This window comes from Adiantum capillus-veneris, chromosome 2 (assembly GCF_014529385.1).
Source record: "Adiantum capillus-veneris isolate H3 chromosome 2, ASM1452938v2, whole genome shotgun sequence".
Taxonomy (NCBI): domain Eukaryota; kingdom Viridiplantae; phylum Streptophyta; class Polypodiopsida; order Polypodiales; family Pteridaceae; genus Adiantum; species Adiantum capillus-veneris.
The window spans coordinates 153868918-153881917 of NC_140932.1; the positions used below are offsets into that span (position 1 = coordinate 153868918).

At 40.5% G+C, this 13000-nt stretch overlaps 1 pseudogene; it reads left to right on the forward strand.

Annotated features, from left to right (window-relative positions):
* The first annotated feature begins 6935 nt into the window (after window positions 1–6935).
* LOC147463884 (uncharacterized) lies at window positions 6936–7577 on the forward strand (annotated as a pseudogene).
* The last annotated feature ends 5423 nt before the right edge of the window (window positions 7578–13000 follow it).

Genomic DNA, 13000 nt, shown 5'->3' on the forward strand with positions numbered 1-13000 from the left:
AGAAAATGGGAAGGCTTTACTTAATGCACTTTCATAATTTGATTATATATATATAATCATTACAAGAGGTGCTTAATAGTAGCGACGCTCAAACATGAAAAAGCACGCCGTCGCTATAAGCGTCGCTATGTTACAAGTAACATAGCGTAACATAGCGACGCCTATAGCAACGCCACCAGGGCTAAAAAAAATAACGGAGAGCATCCGAAAACTCAGATCTCAGATCTGAGTTTTCGGACGCGCGCTCAAGCAAGCAAGGTAACGCTCTCCCTCTCTCTCTTTATTCTCCACACACACGCACACACACACACAAACACACACACACACGAGGAGAGGAAGGAGAGCGAGGTATGATCTTTCCCTCTCCTCACTCTCATGTTCCCTTCCCCTCTTTATCTCTCCCTTTCTCTCTCTCTCTCTCTCTCTCTCTCTCTCTCACACACACACACACATTGTGTTTTTGAGATAAAGAGAGAGAGAGAGAGAGAGAGAGAGAGAGAGAGAGAGCACAAGCATAAACAAAAAACGCACACACACATGTATAAACAAAGAAAACACACACACATTGAGAGAGGAAAAGAGAGAGAGAGCATGCATAAATAAAAAACGCACACACACATGCATAAACAAAGTGCACACACACATTGAGAGAGGAAAAGAGAGAGACAGAGAGAGAGATAAAACAAAGAGAGAGAGCGAGAGAGAGAGAGAGAAAAGAAGAACAAGACGAGAGCCTTAACATTGTAGGAAACTATCCCAAGAGACCTTAAAGATCTAGTCGACAGGAGTTGAACTCAAGACCTGTTAATCATAAGGGAAATGGCATAACCAATCTATCACACTTCAGTGATAGAAAAGTTATACCATTTTTCTCCTTTTTTATTGGCGTGCACACACCCACACACACACACCCGAGAAGAAGAGAGTTTAATTTAACATCGCAGGAAACTAATTAAAGAGACCTACAAATCTAGCCGACGAGGAGTTGAACTCAAGACCTGTTATTCAAGAGGCAAATGGCATAACCAATCTACCACACTTGGGTGATAGAAAGTTTATACCATTTTTCTCTTTTTATTGGCACACACACACCCACGTACACACACACACACACACACACACAAGAAGAAGAGAGTTTTAACGTCGTAGGAAACTATCCCAAAAGACGTTAAAGATTAGGTTAGATGTAGACTTACGTTAAATTAGATTTAGGTTTATTTAAGTTAAATTAGATTAAATTTAGATTTATTTTTAGTTAAATTTACGTTTGATTAGATTTAGGTTTATTTACGTTAGATTTAGATTTACGTTATATTAGATTAGATTTAGGTTTATTAATTTAGGTTTATTTATGTTATATTAGATTAGATTTAGGTTATTTACATGTTATTGAAGAGGGAAAATGGCATAACCAATCAACCACACTTGGGTGATAAAAAGGTTATACCATTTTTCTCTTTTTATTGACCCGCGCGCACACACACACACACACACACACACACACTTACACACACAAGAAGAAGAGAGTTTTAATGTCGTAAGAAACTATCCCAAAAGACGTTAAAGATTAGGTTAGATGTAGACTTACGTTTAATTAGATTTAGGTTTAGGTTTATTTTTAGTTAGATTTACATTTGATTAGATTTAGGTTTATTTACGTTAGATTTAGATTTATGTTATGTTATATTAGATTTAGGTTTATTTACGTTATATTAGATTAGATTTAGGTTATTTACCTGTTATTGAAGAGGAAATTGGCATAACCAATCTACCACACTTGGGTGATAGAAAGGTTATACCATTTTCTTCTTTTTATCGTTTAAGATAAGGTTAGAAGAAATGGCAAGAAAATTTTCTGCGCTCACAACCTCGACAGTCCATGCGGACCAGCAATTCCACCTGCATATTCGACTGCTGCTACCATACAATAAGCCGTCATGTTCAGCTAATGGAAGAGCAAATTGAGCCTACACAGAAACTAGTGATGCAAGATGACGATTCCAAGGGTCACACACACACACACACACACACACCACATCCCGTCAAATCTAGAGTAAGAATTAAGTGCCTTGAGCAAACATTAGCTACATTGCAAGAATGGCGCACCTGCATGCTACAAACAAAGATCTACTGTGAAAAGATGTTAAGATGCTGTGAAATGCTACAGCTAGAGAAGAAGCAAAGGGGTTTTTTCCACTACATGCAGTATCATGTAGACGTGGGGGTGTAGATTTCTTGTACCCACAAATATAGGCATTGACCAATAATGACGAGATTATCACCCGGTGGTTCTGATCTTCGTGCACCTCTAGACCGAGGTATGCAGGGATTGAACATGACTAGACAATGTGAGGTAGTTTACAGTGTGAACAAAGAGAGAGAGAGAGAGAGAGAGAGAGAGAGAGAGAGAGAGAGATAAAAGACGAAGAATGCCAATAGAAGATTAAATTTGTTGTCGAGGTTATAAGATTTTTACCCTCATTATGAGTAGTGACGAGGATGTGGGGTCGTCCAACCGAAACACCTATCTCTCAACGAGGATCTTATGTCCTTGTAATCATTGCAAGCATGATGTGCGATGGACAAGGCGAATTTCTTTGCAACACGTTCGCGAATTTGGCGAGTTCGATCCATCTATTATAGATCGAGTTTTTGCCAATTATAACTCGTCGGACTCTGATGCTGGCCAAGAGGCAGCAATCTTGCAACCCAATAGACGTGTTCGCAGGTGCTTTGGTCAAGCAGCATATGTGAGGCCACAAGATGTAGCCTCTGACAGCTCGGGGGATGATCATGCAGACCACATTCCCAACGAGGCAATATTTGAGCCCAAGATTGATGAAATGATCGAGACGATCATGGATTCAGAAAGGCTTGTCTATGATGATATGAAAAGTGAAGCCGATACGCCATTGTATAATGGAGCATGTGTGTTTAGATTGAAAGCGCTCCTGGTTCTTCTCAACATGCAGACAAATTTTGGATGGAGTGACACTAGCGTCACAGTGCTTTTTAGGTGATCTATTACAATTAGTTTACTTTAATTAATAAAACTCTAAATGTATAATGATCTGCTAGATTTTTACATGATTGTACCGTATTTTTATGTTGTGTAGATTGCTCAAAGAGCACATACTACCAGCTAATAATGTGATGTCAGATTCCCAAGAGGAAGCAAGAAAGATTTTGTGAAACTTGGGGATGGATTACAATTTGATCCATGCTTGTCCTAATGACTGCATTCTTTTCAGAGAGGAATACATAGACATGGAGAAGTGTCCGAAATGTGATTCCGAAAGATATCGAGTAGATCTCCATGGAACAAAAATTCCGCAAAAGGTTTTGCGACATTGTCCTCTGCTTCCTCGCATCAAGAATTTCTTCGAATGTAAGTCCATGGCCACCCTAGCATCATGGCATGAGGAGAATAAATCTTTGGATGGTGTGCTACGGATTCCTGCAGATTGTGCATCCTGGAAACATATAGATGGAACATGGTCGGATTTTGTCAAGGAAGCTCGAAATTTGCGCTTGGGCCTGGCTATGGATGGCGTAAATCCATTTGGTCAAAGATCAACATCTTATAGTGTAGGGCCTGTTGTCATCGTCAACTACAACATTCCCCATGGTTGACTACAAAGAAGGGGCACCTATGGCTAAGCTTGATTGTGTCGGGGCGATATAAAGTGAAGAATATGGATGTGTATCTTCGTCCACTATTGGAAGAGCTACAAAAATTGTGGATTGGCATAGAGGTGGTGGATATGAGCCGACACACAGGTCGACGGAATGATTTGATCAGAGGCATTATAATGTGGACCATGCATGACTCTCCCGGACTAATAGAATGCTCAGGTGATCTATTTACACTCCTAACTCAGACACTGTAAATCTTGGTTTTTCTCAAGCTGATCTATTATCATGTGTATAAATGCAGGGCTTCAAACAAGCGGATACAGAGCATGTGTCACATGTGGACCTAGACTGAATGCACGTAGGGCACCCTCAGTGAAGAAGCAAATCTATGAAGGTCATCAAGCGTATCTTCCAGAGAATCATGTGTTACGCGACGTCTTTTTGGGAAGAGAGCCACCGAGGATGTCTGCACAAGCATGGTTAGAGCAGAAGGAGATGTGTGATGATGGATTGCCCCCAGGGATGAAGAGACTATCTCTATGGTACGATTTACCATACTGGCCCCGACTCATGATCAATTACTTGCTCGATCCAATGCACATATTCAAGAATGTGGGTAATCTACTATGGGACCATCTGACCGGCAAGAAAGATACTTTGGGAGCCATAGTTGACCTTAGAAATGTGGATCGTATGGAGCAATATTGGCCGCAAACAGCGTCCGATGGATCGATAAAACTCCCTAAAGCACCATGGATTTTCACAGGAGCCCAAGAACGCAAAGTAAAAGAGACCATTCGATCTTTGCGGACTCCCACTGGCTTAATGCACTCGCTCCTAACGTGTTTTACTAAAGAAGGAAAGCTTACCGGTTTGAAGTCACACGACTGGCATAAAATGTGTCAGGTATGTTCATAGTGGAGTATATCATAGTGAGAATTGTGTAACAAATTCGTGTGTGGATTTTAATATCATTGCTGTACGTGTTTTGCAGTTTATTTTACCGGTTGCCATTGAGGGATTTTTGTCTCTTGACATCCATAACACAATCTACAAACTGGCGAAGTTGGTGCAATGGATCTCACAAAAGGAGATCAACGTAGACTCCATACCATTCGCCAAACTAAACGCTGCGGAGGTTGTGTGCATGTTTGAGAAACATTTTCCTACTACCATGCTAACCATTCAGGTGCATCTTCTTGTTCACATAGTTGATGAGGTGGAAATAGCTGGCACAGTACATTCCAGATGGATGTTCTTTTTAGAACGTTTCATGAAAATGCTCAAGGGATATGTGCGTCAGAAGGCACGTCCGGAGGGTAGCATGGCAAAAGGTTGGTTGGTATCAGAGTCCCTAGTGTACATTGGAGAGTGGCTAGATGGATTTGATAAAGCCCGGGACACGCTATGGCCAACCATAGATGATGAGCGCATATCTGGAATTGTCATGTGCAATCTCTCTATTGAGAAGAAGATGACAAAAGATCTAGAGGCTAAAATAACCGATTTTTCATGCTTCACAATCCAGTCATGCAGAAGTGGATTTCACAATATGAGGATGCAAAGCAAGAGCGACAAAGGGTAAGAATTGAGTGGACACGGGGAAGACGACCACTGATGCACTATCCGACGGGTCTGGAGAGCCTACCAACATTCATGAGCTTAAGATGGTTGCACAACCAATTGAAAAGCACACAACAGTGTGGTGAAGAAGCGACTGAGGAAGAGTGGGAGTAATCTAGGGGTTGCGCGACCAAGGTAAGTTTGCAATGTACAACTAGTAACTTTCTAGATGTTTGAACGGCCACTCATAATCTTTGTTAGTTGTAGTAGAAGTCATACACAGCAGCATGGTGTAAAGGTCAACATTTTAGGGTGGAACGGATCGAACAAAAGCGTTTTACTCAAGATTGTGGAATCATGGCAAAATTTGAACAGTCTAGTTGACGATGGTCCTCTGATGCAGATCCTGTGGTGGCGGAACTCACTTACTTCGACACGCTACAAGAGATTTTGAGGATCGATTATAGAGGATTTTTTGTCGACTTGTTCGACGTGTAATGGTTCAAGATAATCATGGAGGGTCGCAACGCTACTGTGCGTAGAGAAGAGTCTGGTTTTCTTGAGGTGGATTCAACTAAGAAATGGACTGACCTAAGAGACACTTTTGTATTACCCGAGCATTGTGAACAAGTAAGTATGTAAATAGTTAACATCCCATTTTAGAATTTATGTGCTTGGAAGCTCTCATGTAAGTTATGTGGCTCTTGCAGGTGATATTTCATCCTACAAAGTCTGCATCAAACTGGTGGTACGTCATAGAGGTAGTCCCTCGTAGTGCATGGACGTATGAAGGCTACCATGTGCCAATCACAGCAGCATCAATGGAGGAGATCGGAGAAGATGCTCACTCAAAAGCCGTGGAGGTGGTGCTAGACGAACATCAAGCTGCTACTCTCTATAGGGTGCATGCAGAGGATCTACAAAATGAAACAGAGGACATCTGTTTAAACAGAGAGCTTTATATAGATATAGGAAGTAATGCTGAGCTATGCGAGGATGAGAGAGAGATCTCTTAAAGCCATAAATATTATATTTGAACAATTTTTCTCCGTTTTGTAAATTCAGAGTTATGCACTTGCCTCTTCCTTCACTCAAGTTGAATAGAAGAAGAACGCTTTTTGTTGCTGCTATCCTTTGAACATTTCAAAGCTACAAGCACATTCAAGTTCTTGTACGATTTTCCGTTTTGAACAATTTTTCTCCGTTTTGTAAAAACTCTGGCTCTCTAAGTATTTGCGTCATTGCGTCATTGTATTTATATGCATCATTGTATTTAATGGTCTTTGCGTCTACTCCGGGTACGTATGCTTTAGGTATGTTCTCATAAGCAGAGACGACGAGCACCTCCTCTCTCTCTCTCTCTCTCTCTCTCTCTCTCTCTCTCTCTCTCTCTCTCTCTCTCTCTCTCTACTTGTCCATGTTTTCTACTCCATTCATTCAATATTAAGTTTAAATGTTCATGTGTTTAATGCAGGTATGGATGATGAGGAGTTTCTTTCTTCTTTGTCACCCCAGCAGAGACAGTGGTACGTGGAGCGTCATCGCTCTGGTGCACCATCATGCGTTCCTACTCCATCTGCATCTCCCTCTGTTTCGAAGTCCTCAGTGCGCTCCAAAGCTTCGGTGTCGACGAGACGAGCTTCACACTCGTCTAGGCACCGGCGCTCTAGTGGTGGCGGTGGCGGTGGCTAAACACCTGGAGTGAAGTACCAAATGAATTAAAAGATAGAGTCATCAGCATGCTTCATGACGAGTTTCCCATTCCAACACGGGATGACCGCTTGAATGAAGATGTGATGAAGGTTCGAATGCGCGAATACTGCAATCATAAGCGTTCCGAAGTGCAAAAATCAATCAAGCATGGGTGGAGCAGACGAGATTGGCTAGCCAAAGAAGATTGGAAGCATGCGAAGAAAGAAGCACGCGAGAATCCCAACAAGTGGAAGCAACAAAAGGAGGCAACCAGAGCGTGAGTAGAGGCAGGGAGCTCGCACCACTTGGGGAGCGGCGGGTGGGCATCATTTGAGATTGATTTTGTAAGTGTTTTCGCATCTATGTTTGATAGTTTAGGGTTTATGGGATTTGAAATTCTAACATAATGGATTCTTTGTATGTTTTGACAGTGGTCGTTTACAGGACGTGATCCCACACCGTACGAGTGTGAGTACGCAAGCAGGAAGGGATTAAACACCTTTATAGACATCCTAAGTTCTCGCGGCGGCATGGTTAGTATTAGGGTTTATTCTTATCTATTTATTGTATTGTTTTATAAACGTCGCTATATATTTATACTTACAAAAATCTATCTTATTGTTTTTTTTTTGCAGAATCCGACAGATACGCCGCTTCGACGCGATGAGACGTCAGTTTATCCATAGCTAGTGATAGCCGTTTTTCGGCTTTCCATAGTTGCCATAGTAAGCTACCTCACCCTATCAAATCACTCAAACATTTTGGTTATCCCTACCATTTCACTATATATAGGCATGTGTGAGTTAGGGGACTTTCCCTATATTTTCTTAAAAACCCTTAATTAGCTAGTCACTGGGCTAGTTGAGCCAAAAAAATTAAAAAAATAAAAATTATAAGTATATTATGGCCCATTTGTGTGTAAATATTTCATTGTATATAGGGCCTAAATAAAAGGAATTTTCATAATTATTTTGGTATTTATTTAAATATTTCTACCTATGGTGTGTTATTTATGCTATGTACATTGACTCACCATTACCATATTTTTTCTTACCATTTTGCATACTCTTTATTCCATATAAAAATAATTTCATGCAAGCCTCTCTTATTTTTGGTGTAACTCCATCCCAACAAAAATCCAAAAAAACTAGTTTATTTATGTGTATATTTTTTCACTATTGTCATTTTTTCCTTCCTACATCTATTCTCTATACTCTCATAAATTAGACCACCAAAAATATTCATCTTTTTATGGTAGACTTATAATGAGAGAGATTTATTTTGACCCCTTTATATTTTTCCACCTATATTATTTATATTTGACATGTACATATTTTTTTAGACCCTTCAATATTTGATTTTCTTAGTTGTACTATTCACTTATATCATGATCTCAATAATATCTTCAATTATAGACCTACCAAATAAGGTCAAGAGTATGTGGCATGCATGCATACACCATGGGGAGCTCACTCTTGGAGGTATTCAAAAGAATTATCCAAAGAAGGACCTCACAAGGATTTTGTGCAGTGGAAAAAAACAGTCGGTTTTTCTGAATTTTTAAAGATCACATGCTCCCCGAATTTGAAAGGGTGATACAAACAAAAGTTGTAGCTCGTGAGCTGAACTTTCACCTCAAATTTTTTCATATTTTTTTGAGCTACGAGCTGTGAGCTATGATATTATTGATGGACCCAGTTTGCCCATGCTATCAGCCACACTCCCTCTTCCACTTTATCATTTTCCTCTTTCACAAACACTCCTTCCCACTCCCAAACCTGCAACTCCCATGTCCTAATTCACCCTCTTCACCATTTCCACATCTCTCACACCTCCATAGCCTTCATCCTCCATTTCTACACCCTATGTGTCCCCCTTTCTCTCTACATATATGTCCATATTACCATACTCTCTTCAGCTTTGTAAAGAACTTCAAAAAATCAGCAAAAATCCAAGGATAACCTCTGCAAATGAAGGCTTTTATCATGAATTTTTCAAGGTTTGAAGATAACATAGCTTCATCGACACGCGTTACTTCGCCATGCTGACCGCTTCTTCTACCGGTGCTGTAAAGAGGTGAATGTCAACTTCTCCAAGCTTCAACCTTGCTTTACAAGCTTATCCCTTCTCTAACTTTTCTCCTCATATATCTCACCATTTGGTGAATGATTTTGTAAATATTTTTTAGTGATAATTACTAACTACTAACCACTAACCTTATTGTAAAATGCACCCTCTACTAGAGTAGGCACTCCCAAATCATTCACTCAATCCTCTCTCCTTTCATCCTCAATAATTCTCTTCCCTTGAGCCCACATCCATGTGATTCAAAGGACAAGAGAGATCCACCCTCATTTTGTTTTTTTTTTTTAAATGCATAATCTTTTATTCCTTCAACTAAACTTGATTAGGCCTAATCTTAATCGGGGCTTCTAAAACCTATAAGTAGAGCCCTTCTCTCCCTTGTCAATCACATGATCACACTACACCACACCATTCTCAACACATAACACACCACTCTTCAAGCCTAGTTGTGTAGAGTGTGTGCATCGTGAGTGCTCTATTCCATCATTACACATAGGTGCATGGAGAAGCTTGAAGTTAGTTATGCTATCTAGAGGAGTGGAGTGATATTATACTCTGCAATCACACTTGTAGCCTACTCTTGTCCATAAATAAAATTCATAGTTTTGGGTGCAATTGTATGCTGCAACTACGACTCTTCTCTCCAAATTGACTTGATAAGTTGGCTCATCAGGTGGTTGAAGGTATATTGTCCTTGAAGTTTGTTGTGCCATTTCATGCTTGGTGGTTTGAGGGCTTGTTGAATTGTTTGCCAAAACTTTCAATTGTAAGAGGGTGCTCGGTGAGAGGGCTCCTGTGACCCTAAGACAATTTGTGTATTGGCAACAAGGTCAAGTTTTGTGTTGTCTCTCTATTTCTCATCAAGCTTTGTGTGCATCTAGTCTTTAAGGCTAAGAATGAGTTGCTCAAGTTGATTTGTGCGCTTTACCTCTCTCTGGCGTGGTGAATGTTTGTGTTTGGTGTGTGTGGCTATCTTGCATTCCCCTCTCTTTGTGCATTTGAGTACAAGGAGATATCACGTGCGTCCTAGTTTGCATCTACAACTAGGTGGTGCCCCTTTTCTTGTTTGGTTTCTAGCTGTGGGTTGTTGTTGTCTCTGATTATGCTTGCCCCAGTCCCAATTGAGCAGCACGGGAGCCTCGAAGGGTGTTTAGAGGCCGCTCTTCTTGTTGCCCGCCCCGGACCGCCTCACTAGATAGCATTAGTTTCTTTTTGTCATAGATTATGTATCATGAGACAACTTTTATACGTCTTTTTGAAAACCATGTATATTTTTTAAATAATGACAATGGTTTGTAACTATTACATTTGCAATGATTAACAATCAAGTGATTTTGCCTATGTATACAAATGTCATTGATTTACTTTCATCAATTCACGCTTGTCATCTTTGTATCTTTATTTTGCAAACAATATGTACTATGGATTATGGAGTTAATGATTATATTGTCTTGTGGGTGACTATTTTCGGTCTATATTTATCTTTGCACTTTTTTTCAAAGATATTTAGACAAATGAAACATTCAATATGGTCGATGGGTGGCAGGGCATGAATGCCCTGCCACCAACAAATTTTCATCTCGGGCGTCGCTATGACCGTCCCTATATTAGGCTTTGCAGCATCGCTATAGGCGTCGCTATATAACGATGCTTATAGCGTCTAGCATAGCGACGCTTATAGCGACGTCCCCATATCGACGCTCATAGCGATGCTGGGGGTTATAAAAACCCAATGTATTTCCATCGCTAAAAGTGTCACAAGAGCACACAACCTCTTAGAGTGAATATATATATATATATATATATATATATTACGTTTGTCTCTCTCTCATTCTCTCTCTCTCTCTCTCTCTCTCTCTCTCTCTCTCTCTCTCTCTCTCTCCATGTGCTTTGAGGATCATGCCCAGCAGCAATGGTTGCTTTGACCATGGCGACAGAGGGGCAGACAGAGGACCGCACCATGAGCACAGAGGTTGCTTTGACCAAATAAATCCAAACTCAGATAAATAAAAAATGCAGCCATCACATGGCGCACCTCTGAGCTTTGAACACACACATGCTGAAGCGCAAATTTCTTTTGCCCATCTCCACGCATAGTCTTACATATTTTTTGAACCCCACACACACCCACACCCACACACACACACACACACACACACACAAGCACACACCCATCAATCATGAGCACTTGATCCCAGCAGCGTGCTTTAAAAACCACTCTTGTTCTTGCGCCAAAAGCCCCATACACGGTTTCAGCGATAAAAATTACAATTTACAGCAACTACTGGTGGTGAAAAAGCTGCATATACGAAGGATTGGTAAATAACAACTATTTTTTGTGACTATTGTACATTTACGAAGGATTGAAAAAACGAGGATTGGTCAAAAGACTCTGAATTGAACAATGTGCTGCATGAAATATGGGCCAACAGACAGATGGCGGGCGACAGAGGTTATTGTCAAAAGATGCACACAAGGGGGAGGGGGGGAGAGAGAGAGAGAGAGAGAGAGAGAGAGAGAGAGAGAATTGAACAAAGGATTTGATGTGCACAAAGAGAGAGCGAGAGAGAGCCTACTGCAGCCCCCTTGGTCTCCATCGATCGAGAGAGAGAATTTTGAGTAGAGAGAGAGAGAGAGAGGGACTGCATGCCATTATCACGGCCCCCTTGGTCTCCATCGAGAGAGAGAGAGAGAGAGAGAGAGAGAGAGAGAGAGAGAGAGAGAGAATAGAAAATCAAAGGGTACAATCTTTTCTTTTTTATTAAAGTACCTCATCAAATTCCCCCCCTCCCCCCCCCCCCCTTTTATTTTTTTATTGTCAAATAAGAAGCATTCAACTTTTCTTTTTCTATCAAAAAAGAACCTAGCTAACTAATGAGCTATTTTTTATTTAATTAAATAATTTAAAAATTGGGTTCTCCTTCTATATATATATATATATATAGATATACACACATATATATAGTGTGTATATATGTAGATATATACTTATAGATATATATGTGTAGAAGGTATAGTAAATTCATTGAATTAATAGAGCATATGCTAAAAGATTCTCTTTTTACAAAAATTGTAAAGTCGAATGGTTGGTTTTGAAAATAAATAAAAAATAAGGGGAGGGGGGGGGGGCTTATTTTTCTACTTTAAAAAAGTTAAGAATTTGGAAATTTTCTTTATCTCTCTCTTAGCTATCGACTGCAGATTTCCACACATATCTCTCTCTCTGTCTCTCGTGTGGTGCTTCCATACATTTTAAGGTTCTCTCTCTCTCTCTCTCTCTCTCTCTCTCTCTCTCTCTCTCTCTCTCTCCCCGCTATGAGATGCTCCAGTTGCCCTCTCTCACTGGAGTAGGTGCCCTGTTGTGTGTTCTCCACGGTGATGGCCTGTTGTGTGCTCCCATGGTGACGGTGATCATGCCTGCTTCCTTGAACCGTGCTCTCAGAGATGAAGGAAGTGACGAGAGGGATTGAGAAAGTGACGAGAGAGAGAGAGAGAGAGAGAGAGAGAGAGAGAGACGTGGAAGAGACACAGAGAGAGAGAGAGAGAGCGTGGTAGAGAGAGAGAAAACCATTGTTTATAGAGAGAGAGAGAGATAGAGATTCAAGGCGTGGTAGATTTGTACTTATAAAACTATAATATCTAAAGTACTTTTTAAAAACCAACCCTTTCCTTTTTTTTTAAGTTCTAAATTCTTTTGTTCTGGGTGGCGCATAGTTCGATGAATCACTGTGTAGGGCCCGCTCGAGTTTTTTTTGAAGCGAACACAAAACTAAAGCTATCTAAAGGCCTATGCGAGGAACAGAATGGTTTTTTCCCATACCCATTCTGGAAAACGAGGCAACTGCAGTAGAATTTACGGCTCCAAAAAACAAAAAATTCTATTCGTTCGCATGCTACGGACTCAAAGCAGAAAAAAAGGAACCCATGTGATTTTTCTGTGTGTAAAATGAAAAATATTGGCCTTTTTCATTCCTCTTTTCGACCACCGACCCGCCTGATATTAATTTACGGAGAAGTGGTTGCC